A 16776-nucleotide genomic window follows, 5' to 3' on the forward strand; every position below is an offset into this window, starting at 1 on the left:
AGGCAAGAATCGAACCAGACATCCTCTTGCTGTGAGGCAATGATGCTACCTCTGCACCTCTGCACCACTGCACCATCCAAAGCGATTGTTTTCTAATTTTTAGATGCATTTTAACAGAGTATTGTGCCAAATTATATTTTATGATGATTTGTAGTGTAATTAATGTTTTTCTCAATTATTCCTTAAATTACTTGACTGGTCTGTGCCAGCTCCAAGGTGCATTGACCTCGGAGTTAATTATATTAATTAACTCCAAAAACTTCAACAAACCAGCCACCACTGTTGTACAGTAATAAAAAAAGGAAAGCAACAGTTAAAAAATAAGCAATTAAAAAATCATGAGTAAACAATTTTAATCCTCTGAGTAAGTGGAGTAAGTGAGTTATTCTGACAGCAAGTCTTTTGGAATCTGGATCCCGGTGTAAGCCTGTTTATAGAGAAACCTTACACCAAGGTAAGTCACTTACAGTATACTGAGAGCAAGCCTTTGGGCCTAAAAGGTTTAAGATTAATAGAGATTAAATGAAGAAAAGCATTTTGTGATGACAAGTGGAGTTATTAGTATAACATCTGTGTACAGAAAGGAGAAGGAAATGTTTGTTTTTCAGTTGTTCCATTGATTAAAAAAATATGCCTTGAAAGGAAATTCAGAATGTACGGGTGAACCTTAATGAAATTTCAATGGAAAACCAAAATCTAACTGTAGGCTTCCAAAATATCATATGAACCTCTCCAAGAGAAAGAGGGAATGCATGGTTGAATCACCTGAGCTATATTATGGAATTTTATGCTCTGAAACACAATTATATCAAGCTACAGTGTATATGTAAAAATGTTCTCTTGGTCAGCTATGTTTTCAAGCTGTCAAGTCTCATCATTGTGAAGCAAAAGCAAAGCAGATTTCCAGCATCGTGCCAAGCCTGATTCTCCTCCTCTTAAAAAAGAATTAAAAAAAGTAATGTATGCCCAGGGCCAGCCTTATGCATTGGCGAACGAGGCAAAAAGGTAATGTAGGCCCAGGTGCAGCCTTACGCATAGGCGAATTAGGCAATGGCCTAGGGCACTGTGCTTATAGCAGCACTCTTTTCCCATTTATTTATTTATTAATTAGAGCAATGTTTATTTGTTTAAAAAAAAAAAAAAAAAAAAAATATATATATATATATATATATATATATATATATATAAACACACCTAATTAAAGAAAATGCACTTGTAAAACACTGGGTGATTTTTTTTTGGGGGGATGGGGTAGTGATGATCCAATTGATATTCAGTTTTGTGATGTCATAGGAGTAGAGGCCTTGCAACTTTCAAATATAGATGCAAATCATACCTCTCAACCTCTTACAGTAAAAATCTGAACAAAGCCATGAAAAAAGTGGTACAAATAGGGACAATTTTTAAATATTGCCCTTACAAACTTAGAAAGTTCATAAAATAACAGGTAGCATGAATTTCCTGAAGGGTATGAAGTCTAAAACTGAAATGTCAGTCATTCTTTTCTAACTTCAGTCTTTAATGATTTGCCACTAATTTGCCAAAAAGCCACAATTTTATGAAAAACGGACCAAAAATATAAGGCAAAAATCTGGACATTATGTGAAAATCTGTACAGTTGAGGTATGATGCAAATCTGTCTGAAGGAGAATATTTTTTATATTACATACATATGTACACACACACACACACACACACACACACACACACACACACACACACATATATATATATATATATATATATATATATATCTTGAATTGCTACATTCTATTGACGCACCACAATGTTGTTAGAAAAAAATGTCGACTGCAAATGGTTGACAACAGAATCACAGACACTCAGCAACATATACGTGAGAAAATTGTCACTACATGCAACTAACAAAAAACAAAATAACTTTTTTTTTTTTTGCAGATGGGCAAGCCCCTCTTGCTAATTATGTATTCTAACTCCGAGATTGCACAGTCCTTGGAAAAGGGAATATTCCCTCACTTGGGGATTGCCAGCCTAGCACAACTCTCAACTTTCTGCATATGTTTTGTGGTCGACTTTTTTCCTGTCAACATGGTGGTATGTCAACCTAGTGAGGTAGAACCATATATGTGTATATAATATTATTACTGGTTTTGCAGCAGTGCTGGAAGTGATCAACCAGATATGTTTGGCTATGTTTTTCTGACTTTGTGATTTGTGTGGAGCAACTTAAATTGGAATACCTTAATGTGTAGCACCTTGTTTGTGTGGACTGTGGAGATGAAATAATATTTCATGGACATCTGATGATGTGGCTATAGTGGCTGGGTTAGTTTTGGCTGGACAAAAGTAACTGATCATGTCTTTGCTCATTTTAAACAGTGTCTGATTTTGAAGGACTAAAAAATCAAAACCAAGAAAACTTTAAAGGTGTTACTGGTCTATGCTAGGAGTCTAAACAAGAAATTCCACTTCCTACAAACTCTCCTCATCTAGAGAATGCTGACATCTGTACGGTCACTGAGACAGGGGGAATAAAGGTGGAGGTGTTTCAATTTACATCAAAAATAAATATACCTCAAGGTAGGTCAAACAGGACAATGCACTTGAGCTTCTCTATGTTCAAATCACTACAACAAAATCCCATACCACTTCCTTGCAAGCTATAGGTCCCACTCTGTGACCCAAGAAACCCATAAAATGTATTTAAACTTATTAGAAACCCTCACTATCTAACCCACTAGCATATTCATGGACGAATTTAATTAGCCCACCATTAACTGGGAATCATATACCACACCAAATGTGTAGGCACAGAGATTCCTGAATTTTGTAAACAAAAACTCTTTGACTAGATTGGCAGTATGCCAATCAGGGACATAAACATACTGGATCTGTCCTCACTAACATAGTAAAGAGCTGCACATCCCTAGTGCAATCTCTTCTTTGTAAGATCAGACCACAAAATGGTTTCCTTTGAAGTAAAAAATAAAATCTGGAACACCAGCTAACCCTGGAATGCTCATGAACTAATCTAAGGCTAACTTCCTACTATTATGTGATAACCTGGCAAAATTTCATGCCTCTGCATGGAATTATTCATTGAAACCTTGTACAAGCATGTTAATAGCTGCATAGAGGCAGCTGTATCCACCAGGAAAAATGACAGAATTAACTCAAAAAAACAAGCCACTCTGATGGAATCAGAACATCGATAGGCTGTATAACAGAAGGAAAAAATCATGGCAAAAAGTAGGAGGTGTAGCCCCCAGCAGAATAAAAGTGCTCTCATCAAACTAAGCAAACAACAGAGGAAATATAAAATCCACCAAAACCGAATTAGAGGTGAATTTGGCCTCCCATGCCAAGGGCAACCACAAGGTATTCTTTAGTTATTTCCGCAACCTTAAAGCCAATACACAATTGTGTGCAGAACTTATTGTTAATGGAGCCACCTAAACTAAACCAAAATATATATAGCAAACCTATTGGCAGATAAATTCAGCTCTTACTTTACCCATGTCTTTCCCCCCAGCCCCCCCCAAAGGAAATACCATAAAATATAATTACCCCGATTATCACTGGAGAACAGGTCCTTAATTCTGTCTTTCTCTAAGACTAAGAACACTGCATAGATGGACCCTGCCAATATTCCAGTTTGTTTTCTAAATAGTATGAAACATGTCCTATCAGGCCTCTGCAATTACTATTTACCCATAGCTTCCAGAGAGGTTACATGCTTCATGAATGGAGAACAGCAACTATCATTCCTCTGCACAAAGATGGGCTATCTACAGATCCTGGAAACTACAGACCCATAAGTCTCACTAGTCTCATATGCAAAACCATGGAAAGAATTATCATGGAAATGATCAGTAATGACATGATAACCTCCAGACATGGGACCCAGCCCAGTTTGGTTTCATCAAGCGCAGGTTATGCCTACTTAACCCGTTGGACTTCTTTGAGAATGTCCCAAAGCAATGGATTAAGGCAAAATGATTCACATTCCTAAAATCGAGCTGGCCAGCGCATTGGGCACAATACCCCACTCTGGCATTGTTTTTGAAAACTCAAGAAGTTAGATATAAACTGCTAGATATCATCATCATCATCTTCTTTCGGCTGTTCCCGTTAGGGGTCGCCACAGCAGATCACGTTTCCATTTCTTACTGTCCTCTGCATCTTGCTCTGTCACACCAACCACCTGCATGTCCTCTCTCACCACATCCATAAACCTTATCTTAGGCCTTCCTCTTTTCCTGTTACCTGGTAGCTTCATCCTTAGCATCTTTTTCCCAATATACTCAGCATCCCTCCTCAGCACATGACCAAACCAACATAATCGTGCCTATCTGGCTTTGTCTCCAAACCTTCCAACCTGGGCTGAACCTCTAATATACTGATTCCTAATCCTGTCCACCCTCGTCACACCCAGTGCAAATCTTAACATCTTTAATTCTGCCACATCCAGCTCAAACTCCTGCCTTTTTGTCAATGCCATTGTCTCCAACCCATATAACATAGCTGGTCTCACTACCCTCTTGTAGACCTTCCTTTCACTCTTACAGGTACTCGTCTGTCACAAATCACTCCTGACACTTTTCTCCACCCACTCCATCCTGCCTGTACTCTCTTCTTCACCTCTCTTCCACACTCACCGTTAGTCTGAACTATTGACCCCAAGTATTTAAACTCATCCACCTTCGCCACTTCTACTCCTTGCATCCTCACCATTCCTCTATCCTCCCTCTCATTCACACACATATATTCTGTCTTAGTCCTGCTGACCTTCATTTCTCTTCTCTCTAGAGCATATCTCCATCTCTCCAGGGTCTCCTCCACCTGTTCCCTACTCTCACTACAGATCACAATGTCATCTGCAAACATCATAGTCCATGGGGACTCCTGTCTGATCTTGTCTGTCAACCTGTCCATCACCACTGCAAATAAGAAAGGGCTCAGAGCTGATCCTTGATGTAACCCCACCTCCACCTTAAACGCATCCATCACTCCCACCGCAGACCTCACCGCTGTCACACTACCCTCGTACATATCCTATACCACTCTTACATACTTCTCTGACACTCCTGACTTCCTCATACAATCCCACAACTCCTCTCTAGCCACCCTGTCATATGCTTTCTCTAAGTCTACAAAAACACAATGCAACTCCTTCTGACATTCTCTGTACTTCTCCATCAACACTCTCCGAGCAAACATCACATCTGTAGTGCTCTTTCCCGGCATGAAACCAATATGCTGATCACTAATCATCACGTCCCTTCTTAACCTTGCTTCCACTACTCTTTCCCGTAACTTCAAGATATAAACTGCTAGATATAATGGCTTGTATTTATCAGGCTGTGGATGGCATTTCATTACTGAAACTAAGCAGAAATTCTTTAAGATTCCAAGAGCAGGATAAGTGATTTCTTACACTTATTTCACTGAACTGCACTTCGGAAATGCTTATAATTGTGCTATACAGTGAATCTACTACATTTTGCAGTGTTATAAAGCTTTTTTTTACTGTTGCATTTATGTACCATTTTATATTGTTTTAACTGTATTTTTATTGCTAGATACTGTTTCATTTCTCTAATTTCATATTTACTGTATTACCTAACTGTAAACTGCTTTTTCATACTGAGAATTGTATTTCCTGTTTGTGAGTCCTCTATCAGAGCTTTTCTGTGCATTTTTGATTTTTTGAGGTTTCTGTACTCTAATCTAGTCTGTGCATTTTTGATTTGTGAGGTTTCTGTGTCTAATCTAGTCTGTTTACAGTAAAAAGCATTCACTAGAGTCTGCTTGCTCCTTGATCTGTTTTAAAACTTTCATTTAGTGGCTACAGCTAGGAACTGTAATAGTGTGCATTACTATAATTGCATTTTTATTTAATTACTAAATTGTAAACTGCTTTTTCATACTGAGAGTTGTATTTTCTCTTTGTGAGTGTTCTTTCTATGCTTTTAAAGTGAGGTTTCTGTGTTCTGCTCAGGTGGCATAATCTTGATAGAGGCCTACTGTTGTCTAGGCCTGGTAGTTTTGTTTGAGTTTCCTGTGTATCTGGCAGCCATTTTCTCCTGATAGTCTGTCATCATTATTATTGAGAGTAACAGGGCCTCCTGACCTTCTGTAATATGAGTGATTGGGTAATAACAGGGACTGAGTACTAATTTGATCTTCTAACTCTTCCATCCTTACTGGTATATAAACCCTGTGTCTTGAAAAGGTTGTGCTTGTATTTATCAGGCTGTAGATGGCATTTCATTATTGAAACTAAGCGGACATTCCTTAAGATTCCAAGAGCAGGATAAGTTATTTCTTACACTTATTTCACTGAACGGCACTTCTGAAATGCTTATAATTGTGCTATGCAGTTAATCTACTACATTTTGCACTGTTATAAAGCTTTTTTACTGTTTCATTTATGTACTGTTTTATACTGTTTAAACTGTATTTTTTATTGCTAGATACTGTTTCATTACTCTAATTGCATGTTTACTGAATTACTTAACTGTAAACTGCTTTTTCATACTGAGAGTTGTATTTTCTGTTTGTGAGTGTTCTATCCGAGCTTTTCTGTGCAGTTTTGATTTTTTGAGGTTTCTGTGTTCTAATCTAGTCTGTGCATTTTTGATTTTTTGAGGTTTCTGTGTCTAATCTAGTCTATTAACAGTTAAAAGCATTCTCTAGAGTCTGCTTGCTCCTTGATCTGTTTTAAAACTTTCATTTAGTGGCTACAGCTAGGAACTGTAATAGTGTGCATTACTATAATTGCATTTTTATTTAATTACTAAATTGTAAACTGCTTTTTTTATTGAGACTTGTATTTTCTCTTTGTGAGTGTTCTTTCTATGTTTTAAAGTGAGGTTTCTGTGTTCTGCTCAGGTGGCATAATCTTGATAGAGGCCTACTGTTGTCTAGGCCTGGTAGTTTTGTTTGAGTTTCCTGTGATTCTGGCAGCTATTTTCTTCTGATAGTTTGTCTTCATTATTATTGAGAGTAACAGGACCTCCTGACCTTTTGTAGTATGAGTGATTGAGTAATAGCAGGGACTGAGTGGTAATTTGATCTTCTAACTCCTCCATCCTTACTGGTATATAAACCCTGTGTCTTGAAAAGGTTGTGCTTGTAATTATCTGGCTGTGGATGGCATTTCATTACTGAAACTAAGTGGAAATTACTAAAGATTCCAAGAGCAGGATAAGTTATATCTTACACTTATTTTACTGAACTGCACTTCTGAAATGCTTATAAATGTGCTATACAGTTAATCTACTACATTTTGCACTGTTATAAAGCTTTTTTTACTGTTGCCTTTATGTACTGTTTTATAATGTTTTAACTGTATTTTTCCATTGCTAGATACTGTTTCATTACTCTAATTGCATGTTTATTTAATCACCTAACTGTAAACTGCTTTTTCATACTGAGAGTTATATTTTCTGTTTGTGAGTGCTCTATCTGAGCTTTTCTGTGCATTTTTGATTTTTTTGAGGTTTCCGTGTCTAATCTAGTCTATTTACAGTTAAAAGCATTCTCTAGAGTCTGCTTGCTCCTTGATCTGTTTAAAACTTTCATTTAGTGGCTACAGCTAGGAACTGTAATAGTGTGCATTACTATATTTGCATTTTTATTTAATTACTAAATTATAAACTGCTTTTTCATACTTAGACTTGTATTTTCCCTTTGTGAGTGTTTTTTCTATGCTTTTAAAGTGTGGTTTCTGTGTTCTGCTCAGGTGGCATAATCTTGATAAGAGGCCTACTCTTGTCTAGGCCTGGTAGTTTTGTTTGAGTTTCCTGTGTTTCTGGCAGCCATTTTCTGCTGATAGTCTGTCTTCATTATTATTGAGAGTAACAGGGCCTCCTGACCTTCTGTAGTGCGCGTGATTGGGTAACAGCAGGGACTGAGTAGTAATCTGATCTTCTAACTCTTCCATCCTTACTGGTATATAAACCCTGTGTCTTGAAAAGGTTGTGCTTGTATTTATCAGGCTGTGGATGGCGTTTCATTACTGAAACAAAGCGGAAATTCCTTAAGATTCCAAGAGCAGGATAAGTTATTTCTTACACTTATTTCACTGAACTGCACTTCTGAAACACTTATAATTGTGCTATACACTTAATCTACTACATTTTGCACTGTTATACATTTTTTTACTGTTGCATTTATGTTCTGTTTTATACTGTTTTAACTGCATTTTTCATTGCTAGATACTGTTTCATTACTCTAATTGCATGTTTACTGAATTACTTAACTGTAAACTGCTTTTTCATACTGAGAGTTGTATTTTCTGTTTGTGAGTGCTCTATCCCAGCTTTTCTGTGCATTTTTGATTTTTTGAGGTTTCTGTGTCTAATCTAGTCTGTTTACAATTAAAAGCATTCTCTAATTTCTGCTTGCTCCTTGATCTGTTTTAAAACTTTCATTTAGTGGCTAGAGCTAGGAACTGTAATAGTGTGCATTACTATAACTGCTTTTTTATTTAATTACTAAATTGTAAACTGCTTTTTCATACTGGGACTTGTATTTTCTCTTTGTGAGTGTTCTTTATATGCTTTTAAAGTGAGGTTTCTGTGTTCTGCTCAAGTGGCATAATCTTGATAGAGGCCTACTGTTGTCTAGGCCTGGTAGTTTTGTTTGAGTTTCCTGTGATTCTAGCAGCCATTTTCTGCTGATAGTCTGTCTTCATTATTATTGAGAGTAACAGGGCCTCCTGACCCTCTGTAGTACGAGTGATTGGGTAATAATAGGGGCTGAGTAGTAATTTGATCTTCTAACTCTTCCATCCTTACAGGTATATAAACCTTGTGTCTTGAAAAGGTTGTGCTTGTATTTATCAGGCTGTGGATGGCATTTCATTACTGAAACTAAGCAGAAATTCCTTAAGATTCCAAGAGCAGGATAAGCTATTTCTTACACTTATTTCACTGAATTGCACTTCTGAAATGTTTATAATTGTGCTATGCAGTTAATCTAATACATTTTCCACTGTTATAAAGCTTTTTGTACTGTTGCATTTATGTACTGTTTTATACTGTTTTAACTGTATTTTTCATTGCTAGATACTGTTTTATTTCTCTGATTGTATGTTTACTGAATTATTTAATTGTAAACTATTTTTTCATACTGAAGGTTATATTTTCTATTTGTGAGTGCTCTATACAAGCTTTTCTGTGCATTTTTGATGTTTTGAGGTTTCTGTGTTTTAATCTAGTCTGTGCATTTTTGATTTATTGAGGTTTCTGTGTCTAATCTAGTCTGTTTACAGTTAAAAGCTTTCTAGAATCTGCTTGCTCCTTGATCTGTTTTAAAACTTTCATTTAGTGGTTACAGCTAGGAACTGTAATAGTGTGCATTACTATAATTGCATTTTTATTTAATTCCTAACACCACCCACCCTCCCTAGTGTTGTGGTGTTCTTATACTTGGTGGCTTTGCAGTTGTCCGCCCATACTGTATATTTGATCTTTGACACTCTTCTCAGTCTAGTGTCATTAGTTCATTCAATCATTTGTGAAGGCCACCCCACTCAGATTCTTAACCTTGAATTAACTTCTGTTCCAGCCTTTTCCATTCCCACTTTACTGAAAAAAAATTACTGAAAAAAAAATTCTAAGCTTGCTTCCCCCCTTTCCGGCAACAAGTCTTGTCCAGGTACAGATTTACTGTATCCAGGACTGTTTGTAAGCTCCTGAGCCCCTCCCCCCCACTTAACTAGGGTTAAACTATTCCTGTCGCCATAATGTCTACTTTTCAAATTTTCCCTTGCAGCTAGCCAGCTTTTTAGTTTTAGCACTCAAATCTGTTTCTTTGAGCTCAGCACTTGTTCAGAACTCATTGTAAGCACTAAATAAGCTACAAATTACTACAGCACTCAACTTTCCTCACTTGTCTAGAGGAAAACAGTTTTTAGTGCTTAATAAATAAGCACCTATCCAGGCATGTCTAAAGGTCAGCTCCCGGTGTTTTCTCCTGTCTACCTGATGAATTTGGGCATCTTGGGACAATGCAGCAATTGCCTCATGTACACAGAGAACCCTCTCCTTCTACCACCTAACACTAAGACCTGTGAGATATGCACTCATATAGCCAAACTGGAAGCAAAGCTCTCTTCACCGAAGACTGGACTAGACAGTCAAGAGGAGAAGGTAAACACTTGCACTGCAGCACACTCATCACATAGTCCCTCAAAACCTACACCACCAAAACACCCACACATAAGCACAAAACACACACCTACATTCACGGTGGCTCTCAGTAAAACTCTGCTCAAATAACCGAGACCACCAAAGCAGAAATGCAAGCAACCTCCACCCCCCAACACAACCCAAATGACACATAGCCCACATACTCAGAGTGCCACTCAACTATAGCCCATAAGGCATAACGTACCCAACACTCTAGTCATAGGTGACTCTATAGTCAGGCACACTGATGTTCCACTTACCAGGCTAAACAAGGAGAAAGTTACTGTCAGCTGCCTGTTGGGTGCCAGGATCCGCCACATAATGCATGCACTCAGGTCACTCCACAACAAGTACAAATATGACTCTGTCATTGTCCATGTTGGTGTGAATGACCTGAGATGTACCTCTTTGGACTACATGAAAAGAGGCATGGAGGAGCTCCCCAATCTTGTAGCCCAGGCAGGTATGACCCTAGCCCTAAGTAGCATCCTGCCATCACCCAGAATGATACCACAGTACAAGGACAAAATTATTGACTTCAACAATTGGTTAAGCTTCTGTTGTCATTCTAAGGGAATCCAGTATCTGTCTGCCTGGGATGACATGATCGACAGACCACGCTGCTTTGCCAGAGATGGCCTGCACCTGTCACCCTTGGGATTCTGGATACTGGCAAAGGCTCTTGCCACCCCTATAGTGACTTTTTTAAGCAAGGTTTAAATGACAAATTCACCACCATAACAGGTACAAGCAAGCAAAATCTGAAGGTAATGATACTCAATGCTAGAAGTCTAAACCTCAAAATGCACTTACTCGAGGCACTCCTTAAAATGGAGAACATCGACATCTGTGCAGTGACAGAGACCTGGTTCAAAGCTCCAGATAGCACCTCTGCATTACCAGGCTATAATTCATACCACACCTTTCGGCCACCAAACCCGGACTGAAACAATAAAGGTGGAAGCATGTCCATATTCATTAAGGATATCCACACCTCCAAGCTAGTTGCTCAGCATAATGCATCCGAGATTATCCAAGTTCAACTAACTCTGGGCAAAACCGCAATCCAGATTGTAGCTTGCTACAGTCCCCCCACCATGCCCCAGGATTCCCACCCCTCTTTTCTTGATACACTGGAAAATATTAAGGTACAACCCAACACCCTAATAATGGGTGATTTCAACTACCCCACCATTAACTGGGAAAACTACTCGTTTACCAACTCTTTTGTTCAACGTTTTCTGGAATTCATCAATTCCAACACCTTGGATCAACTTATCCACATCCCCACCAGGGGCAGCAATATCCTACACCTGGTCATCAACAACATGGGTCAGCTCCTCGTTGGTCAGATCCGACCACAAGCTAATCACCCTAGACATCCACATCCTGCTCCCACTCCACATTAGGAAAGCAACCATAAAAATGTCTGCAAAGCCAGCTTCACGCTTCTTAAGACAGAAGTGGCAAACTTCTTGACACCCATGCAGATGGACAGTGGAGGTACGACTGCTGAATCCTACACAAATGCACTTTATAAGCACTTACACGAGTGCATGGATCATGCTATCCCTAACAGAACCAAGATGCTATCTTCCAAAAAAAGGAAGCCAATCTATTGGTCTTCTGCAATAAACAAACTCTACAAAAGAAGAAAGAAACTGTTGCAAAAAAGAGTAAAATCCCACGATTGGAGGAACTCCCTGGTCAGCCTCAGTAAGAAGCTGAGATCCCTCATAAAATCCTCCACAGCTAGTTATGAAAACAAAATCGCCACTGATTCTAAAGACAACCACAAAGCATTCTATAGCTATGTCAAGAATCTCAATGGCAACACTCAGATCTGCTCTGAGTTACAGCACAATGACACTAAATATACAGAACCAACTTATATTTCGAACATCCTGGCAGATAGGTTCAGTGTAACATTACCCCCTCTCAATCCCTAAAGGGCCCATCTTTATACCGGAAGAATGCAAAGTTCCTGTAATCATGGCTGCACAGGTAAAAATGTCACTCTCCAAAGCCAAGAACACAGCATCCATGGGACCTGACAACATCCCAAGCTGCCTTCTACATGAACTACAGAATAAACTGGCACTCCACCTAAGTACCATGTTCAATCATAGCCTCACCTCAGGCTTTGTGCCCATTGAATGGTGCACTGCGACGGTTATCCCACTCCACAAAGGGGGGGGGGCCACAACAGACCCTGGGAACTACCGCCCCATTTGCCTGACTACCCTGGTCTGCAAGGCCATGGAATGTATCATCATGGAACTCATAAACAAAGACATTGGAGATCTCCAAACTCTGGACCCCACACAGTTCGGGTTTGTAAAAGGCAGATCATGTCTCCTAAACCTGATAAACTTCTTTGAAGCAGTCACCAAAGCCATAGATGAGGGTAAGGTGGTTCACACAGTCTATCTAGATCTTGCCAAGGAGTTCGACACTATCTCCCACTCTAGAATTATAGATAAACTCATTAAACTAGGTATAAATCCCTATGTCACAAGATGGGTTGCCAACTGGCTTACTGACAGAACCCACACTGTGAAAGTAGCAGACTCCAAATCAGACTTCAGACCAGTGAGAAGTGGAGTAACACAAGGTTCAGTCCTGGGTCCTCTCCTGTTTGGTATCTACTTCTCCTAAGTACAGGCTAACACAGAAGGTCTTTGGCTAACTAAATTTGCAGATGACTGCAAACTAGGAGCCATAATCAAAACTCCTAATGATGTGGACATCCTACAAAAGGGCCTCACTGAGACAGATGCCTGGTGTCAAAGCAATGGTCTCAAGCTCAATGCCAAAAAGTGCATTGTCATCCCCTTTGATAAAAACTCTGTACCCATGAACTACCACATAGGCAGTAGTCTACATAACACCGAAAGTGTGATAAGAGACCTTGGGACACAGGTGGACAGTAGTCTCTTCTTTGATAATCACATCACCACAGTGATCAGGAAATCCTTCTACGTGGCACACCTTATCACAAAAGGTTTCTCATCCAGAAAAAAAGAGGTCATTGTTCCCCTCTACTCATCACTCATTAGACCCATTATAGAGTACAATGCCCCTTTTGGTATGTACCTCACAAGACATCTACAACAACTGGAAAGGCCAGAGAAATACCTCACAAAGAGGAGTACTGGCCTCAAACAGATGCCCTATGCAGATCGACTAAAAAAACTCCAACTTTACTCCATCACATATCGCCTACTCAGAGGTCATCTCTGCTTAACATACAAAGCTATGTCAAACCCAGAGCTGTTGGACATGCTCCACTTAAAGAAATCCCAATCCATCCGAACTACATGCTCTAGGGATCTAAACCTTGTCACCACAATAAACAGAACATGCTGGAGGGATAGATTCCTGTCCCAGAGCCTTCCCATACTCTGGAACAGACTACCTATCTATGTCAAACAGAGCTCCTCATTAGCACTCTTCAAGAAAAATCTTGATGATTGGATGGGCAAAAGGAAATTCATCCCAGGGATCACTTCTGTGGTTCTGCTTGACAGGAGCATAGGAAAATAATTTTCTTGGGTGGCGAAACAGGGTACCTTTTTGGATAGGCTTGTATAGGCCCTAGGGCCAATAGCCTAGTACCTACGTATGAACCTATGAACTGTTATGCCACCCAATGAATAAGCAGCTGGCTTACAGGCAGGACCTAGGAAGTTATAATTGGGGAGTTCAGCTCAGTAGAGGTCAGTCACCCGGAACTGGTCCAAGGAATGCTAATTTTTGAAATCTACTTCACTGAAGTCAATGCCAATGTCAACAGCCTGCGGCTGATCAAACTAGCAGATGACTGCAAATTAGGAGCAGTCATAGACTACTCTGCTAACATTAATGTTCTTCAAGAAGGACCGATATAGACAAATAACTGGTGGCAGAGCCATGGTCTAAACCTAAATGCCAAGAAAAGCACAATAGTATTATTTGGGAAGTCATTCACCCCTGATAACTATCATATTGACAACATGCCACTAAGAGGAGACCCCGTAGTCAGGAACTTGGGGCGTGGAAAGTAAATTACCCTTTGACCATCATGGGTCTATAGTAAGGAAACCATTGTATGTCATGCAACTTATAAACAAAGGTCTGCCATCTAAGTCCAAGGAAGCCATTGTTCCACTGTATTCTGCATTCATCAGACCTGTCATTGACAAAAGTGTCCCCTCTGGTATGCACCTAACCAGGCACATCCAGCAAGTGGAACATCCACAGTGGTTCCTCACTAAAATAATAGAGAGTTAAAGTAACATATCCTATGCAGACCACCTCAACGCCATGATTCTGTGAGATCTATGTCTGCCATACAAGGCACTGTCCGACCATTTCCCTGCTGGATCTCCTGCATATCCACAAAAGAAAATCACAATTACCCATTCTAAAGACTTAAACCTTGCCTGTGATATAAATACAATCTGCTGGAAAGGCAGGTATGTACCCCAGAGACTACCCCTTCTGTGGAACAGTCTCCCTATCTATGTGAAGTAGAGTTCCTCCCTAACCCAGTTCAAATGTAACTTGGACAATTGGATGTCAAATAGGAAATTCGTCCTTGGCTTGGCACCTATGTCTGTAATGGATACCAGTGTCCTGTAAATGGTTCATCTCTTAGAGCCCTGCTTGTAAATGTTTCATCTACCAAGTCCCTGCCTACACTTAAGATTTGAGATGCATGCTTAGTCTTAAAAAGGCCCCAGGTTAGTAGTCTAGTATACACCTATGAACCTATAATATGTTTCTATGAGCAATAAGATTTATTTATTTTATTTTATTTTACATTTGTTGACCGGGCTAGTCCAGCTGGATATATGTCCATTTTCAGTGGAGGCCCGGGGAGAAAAGCTCCACAAACAACAACCAAATAGGACAAGACAAAGATATTTACAGTAGAAATTGGTACATTACAAAACTTTATAACATATTACATACCTAGGATTTTATATTCTGTATGCAGTAGGGAAAAAAACCTGATGTAAAAATAACCTAGATACAACAGTAGTTTTGGAAATTATATCTAAGAGATACAATAGATACTAAGGTCACACAAAAAATCAAAAGAAAAACACTAGTGTCAAATGGTTAGAGTATACAAAAGCAAAATACAAGGATACAGTTATAGCGTTCAGCCTCACAGGAGTTGTGGTCTTGTATGAAAATGGTTGGTCATTCAATAGTATATACACATTTACATGAGGAAAAATCCTCAGAATGGTCAAGCACAATATCTACTTACCTGGATACCTGATATATACAGACAGAGCAGGTATAATTGCTGTGGCTGTCTTATGTGGAGGTAAATGACTAGTTCAATATCTACTTACCTGGATACCTGATATGTACAGACAGAGCAGGTATAATTGCTGTGGCTGTCTTATGTGGAGGTAAATGACTAGTTCAATATCTACTTACCTGGATACCTGATATGTACAGACAGAGTAGGTATAATTGCTGTGGCTGTCTTATGTGGAGGTAAATGACTAGTTCAGTATCTACTTACCTGGATACCTGATATGTACAGGCAGAGTAGGTATAATTGCTGTGGCTGTCTTATGTGGAGGTAAATGACTAGTTGCCTGCTGCTGTTTGCTTATTATTTTGGTTTTGCTGGACTGCTGTGATTATGTGAAACAATGTGCAGTTTTTTACTGTGTGGCAACTGTTTGTTTGGAACAATGGTGAAATACATGGTCATCCTTGTTATCACAATAAGAGGTTTGAATTTTACATAGAGGTGGTTATACCCCCCACTTAACCCTTAGCTACTGCCTTACTAACATACACTAGCATATAGACTGCCAAGGTACTCTGGGGCAAAATTTGGTTGGGATGCACAACTAGGCTTATAAAGACCCTGGTAGTCATTACCTAGTATAAACCTAACAGCCTAGAATTGCTTGGTGGGAGTGGGCTGCTTGGATGAATGTAACTGACCCTGTTGTCAGCTTGCTCAGTTTAGCAGCCATCTCTCAAAAAATAAGTGATAAATGCATCACAGAATATCCACATCTTCAAAACTTCTGGAGATTGGTGGCTCCCACACACCAAAGCTGTGTAAATAGATTTTGACATGAGCTTTAGTAATCTTCTCTTCCCAGAGCTCCACCTAGTCTAAAACCAGCCCTGCTCATAGGTGTACACAAAAGATTGCTGTACTTGTGTGTGGAGATGATAACATTGTCATTATTTCTTTAATAATCATCTCAAACCTCAGAGGTCACTACATCTTGTGCTGGGCTGTGCACAGTGTGGCCATTATTTGTTAGCTTTCCTTACAAACCTCAAAGGGGTATGCAGAGGTTTGCTATAAGTTGTATAGAAGAACTGTACTGTTTCTAGAAGGAACAAGGTGGGGGCATAATTGTGTTCCTCGTTTTTTTATGTTCATAGGTTCATACTAGGCTAACTGCCCTTGTGAGCTATTTTAAGCCTAGCTAATTATCCCATATGAGAATCAAACCCTGCATCTTGTGTCTGTAAGGTGTACACCTTAACCATTATGCTAACCCCCCACCCATTTCTCAGAATCAAATATCCGATGCATATACTGATGGCTGTCTTTGAGGGATAATAA

Source organism: Protopterus annectens, chromosome 7.part0 (genome assembly GCF_019279795.1).
Source record: "Protopterus annectens isolate FY-2018-M chromosome 7.part0, PAN1.0, whole genome shotgun sequence".
NCBI lineage: Eukaryota > Metazoa > Chordata > Ceratodontiformes > Protopteridae > Protopterus > Protopterus annectens.